Consider the following 4,444-nt stretch of genomic DNA (forward strand, 5'->3'; position numbering starts at 1 on the left):
GGAGGGAGGGAACAGAGAAGGAAGGAATAAAGGGAAGAAGGAAGGAAAGAAGGAGAAATATATGCATCTGTTAAAGCTTGTGCCAGGTACTGCACTAAGTGTTCTGCAAATAATCCTCACAATAATTCTGGGAGGTAGGTACTTTTATTATCCCCATTTTACAGATGAGGTAACTGAGGCAAACATGGGTTAAATAACTCGCCCCAAGTCACATAGTTAGTAAGTGCCTGAGACTAGATGGTGGACCTGAAGTCAGGAAGACTCATCTTCCTGAGTTCAAATCTGGCCTCAGACACTTACTAGCTGCGTAAGCTCTAGGCAAGTCATTTAAACCCTGATTGCCTCAGTTCCTTATCTGTAAAAAATGACCCTGAAAAAGGAAATGGCAAACCACTCTAGTATCTTTGCCTCGAAAACCCAAAATGGCGTAAGAAGAGTCCACATGACTGAAACGATTGAACTCAATGAACAATTTCCTGACTCCAGGCCCCAGGCTCTATCCACCGTGCCACCTCACTGCCTCTAGACGTCTTAGAAACATTTCTATGTTTGATTAATGTGCAACGTGCTTGTACAAACGTGGTAGGCCGAATATTTCAATCAGTCAACCAAGAATTACTGACTGAAAACCTGCTATATGTCTAGCATTGCAAAGGGACAAAAAGAAATTGGCTGAGGGCCCTACCCTCGATAAGCTTGTATTCCAGTTAGGGAGATAAGACATGATGCAATTAGAGAACAAAGTACTAAACTGTACTTTGTGCTACGGGACTGAGAAGTGTGCTAGGATTTCTGAGAAGGAAGGGATCCATGTAGCTCAGAATTGTAAGAGAAGGTTTGGAAGAAAGTGTGGCTAAAGCTGGGCCTTGAAGAATTGACATGAACGAAATAAGTAAAGAGGAGATGGGAGGGTATGCCTGGTCAGAGGTTGGGTGAGGAGACATCATGAGCAAAGGATAAGAAGCAAAAAAGCATGTGGCATCTATTTGGGACAACGAAGAGACAGGCCTAGCTGGAACAGAGGATGTGTCCTAGGGAATCATTGTTTGTTTCTCATCCTTCATTCTTAAAAAGGACCATGACATCAGGAGGATGATGTCTTGACTTACAGGTGAATTGGATTTAAGTGATGCGTGGCTGTGAAAAGTCACCAGCCTCACTTTTCCCTCCAGAGCCAACAGATTCCAGTGGCAAGACATAGGTCAAGATGACTGGTGACAGCCCTGGATACAGTGAGAGACCTTGACTTTTTAAGCTAAGGTCTTTCCCAGGTCTCAGTACGTCTGAGGCAACACCCATTCAATGATTTAAGGCTAGGTAAGAATCAAGGCAAAAGTTTGCATTCACAAAATAATCAATCTGGGAAGGTAAGATCCTCAGAGTTTCTGGCCAGAACAGAGGCAATTGCTATTTACACTCATGAGTCATGAAAAATAAGGTTGGAAAGACAGAATGGGTCTAAATTATGAAGGACTTTGATGCTAGGCAGAGGAGTTTGGATTTGGTTAAGGGGGCAATACAGAGCCATTGTAGTTTCTTGAGTAGGGGAGCAATGAAAGGGAGCATGATGAGAAGGAAGTTAAGGGATGGAGGGGCAGGGGTACAGACCCAAATTCGAGCATGATAAGACAGGATAGTTGCTAATAAAATCAACAGCCTTTTCAAATTGTTTTTTCCTTTAAGAATTTTATTGCTATGCCATTCAGTGTATATGTATATATAAATATATTATATATGTATATATATGCACACACATACACACACATATACACACATACATACATATATATATATATTTAGTATTTCCACTGTTTCATTATCTATAGTGCCTTTAAGCATAATGTAGTTTCCTTGCTTATCTCTTTTAACTATGTCTATTTTTATTGTTGCCTTGCCTGAGATCATGTTCGCCACCCCTGCTTCTGTTTTAGGAAAACTAGCCAGCAGCGGTATGCAAGATGGATCGGAGGATGGAGAGGCTGGACTCAAGAAGGTGTATTTCTGGGTTTGAGTGGGAGTGGTGTCACAGAAGATCTCATTTAGTGCTGGAAAAGATCTTAGAGGTCCATCTAGTCCCACCCCCTCATTTTACAGATGAGGAAACTGAGGGCCTGAGAGATAAAGTGATTTGCCCTAAGCTGCAGAGGTACAGGGCTGAGATTTGAACTCAGATCCTCTGATTCTGAAGCCAGCATTCTTTGAGGGCACTCGTTTATGTTCATGGGTGTAATCTTCATGTCTGTATCCTGTCCCTATGATATATGATGGATGTCAACTCCCAGAGGATCAGCTCTAGGGCAGGGACTCCTGGAATCTCTACAGTCAAGCCACCCCCCCCCCACTCCCTCCTTCATCCTGCCCCTCCCTCCATTTCCCTGACAGCTTGCTATGGCTCTGCAGACCATGTGCGTAGTCAGGAATAGCAGGAGGGCTTCCCCAGGGCCTCTCCACTCTGAAGTCTGGGCCCTCTGTGAGGCTGCCTTGGAGCATGGTGCAACTCGGGTATTTTCTGATAGCCTGAATCACCTTTCTTCCTTCCCCTCTTCCCAGAACCTTGAGAATCAGTAAGACCGGGCCTTCAGAGTGGGGAGAACTGTAGGTAGTCCAGGACAGTAGCCGGATCCTCTGTGCTGATCCTTTGTGACCTCCCCACCTTTACATCCTTATGCCGCCCTAGTTCTGGTCCAGTCCTGGGGGGCAGGCCTGGGCCTCGGTTGTTGATGTAGGAGACTGATCTGGGATCTGATTTTTTTTTAAGGTTTTGGAATCACTTGACAAACATTATTTCATTTAATCCTCACGACTCAGGGAGGTAAATGCTTTTGTTGTTCAATCATTTCAGTTGTGTCAGACACTTCATGACCCCATTTGGGGTTTTCTTGACAAAGATACTGGAGTGGTTTGCCATTTTCTTCTCCAGCTCATTTTACAGATGAGGAAACTGAGGCAAACAGGGTTAAGTGACTTGCCCAGAGTCATACAGCAAGTAAGTGTTTGAAGCTGAATTTGAACTTGGTCTTCCTGACTCCAGGCCCTGTACTCTATCCATTGCACCCCCTAGCTGCCCTAAGGTAAGTGCAATGGATATTAATTATTATACCTATTTTATACCTGAGGAACATGCAGTTCTCCCTCCCTTCTTCCCTTCTCTCTCTCTCTGTCTCTCTCTCTCTGTCTCTGTCTCTGTTTCTCTCTTTCCTCTCCCCCGCCCCAATATTTCACACCCATTGAGAGGTACATTTTTCTCAGCTCTTCTCTCACTGTAACTATCCAGAGGGGTTCTCAAAAACCTCAGTGCAATTTTAAACTTTAAAGCTGAAAACTGGATTAAGACTTTTGGGACACACTGTATAAGGTTCCAGTTGTTTTTATGTTCCTCCCAGTTATATTTCAGTCACCTCCTTTCTATAGATGAGTAGACTGAGCACCAGAGAGATGAAGTCATAGATTGGAAAGAATCTGAAAACTATTTCCTCCAAGCCCTACTTTCTACAGATGAGGAAACTGAGGTCCAGAGAAGACCAGCAACTTGTCCAAGGTCACACAGCTAATTTATGAACAAATTTGGACTAGAACCAGAATCCAGGTCTCCTAACTTCCAATTCTTCTTCTCCCTGACTGCCCTCTTAGAACTAAGTCTGATGATGGACCAGGGCTGTACAAGACTGATTCCTAAAAGAATAAAACAACTACCTCATGCTGTGACAGAATGAATGAAAAAGAGAAATGTGGGCTTGAGAAAGGCTTTCTCCCCCTAGGCCCTGCCCTACCTGGTTGCATGTACCAGGATCCAGCTAGCTCTGACTGTCCAGGGCCTGGCAGCCAACCCCGATCTAGCTCAGCAAGGTGTCACTGGGTGGGGACAACCTCAGCATAGGAGGCACGCTAGAACAACCCAGCTGGTCCAGGGGAGGGGCACAGAGAGAGAGAGAGAGAGAGAAATGTCCCAGAGATCTCTTGGTACCTCCCTCAGCATCACCAAGAAGGGCCAAGTTCAGGTCAGCATAGCTCTTCCGCCTGCCCCCACCTGCCCCTCCCAAAACTGAGGTCATAGTTCTCTTGACTTTCATGACAGCTCATTCTCTCTCTCCCTTCTCCCCTCCTCCCTGCTGAGCTCATGGCCTACTGGCTGCCCGGCTGGGTTGGGGCATTGTTGTCCTACCCCCCTCCTTTCCCTCCCCTCAGCTCAATGAGCTATTTGTTGGCATGTCCGGGCGCGGGCAGGCAAGGGGCCGGGCATGGTGGGGCCGCCCGCACACAATGGGGATTCCGTCCATTCTGAGCTGGCTGCGGGAAAGGCTCTCACTTTGTCCGGCGGGGCCCAAGTCGGAGCCCAATTCCCACCATTTAACAGGAGCCGGAACACTAGAAGGAAGGCCCTGTCATAAGACAACAATGTCGTCACCCCCAGCCAAGGGGTGGGGGAGGGTACTCCATTCTCAGT

The sequence above is a fragment of the Vombatus ursinus genome, unplaced genomic scaffold (assembly GCF_900497805.2).
Source record: "Vombatus ursinus unplaced genomic scaffold, bare-nosed wombat genome assembly UNPS02014794.1, whole genome shotgun sequence".
Taxonomy (NCBI): domain Eukaryota; kingdom Metazoa; phylum Chordata; class Mammalia; order Diprotodontia; family Vombatidae; genus Vombatus; species Vombatus ursinus.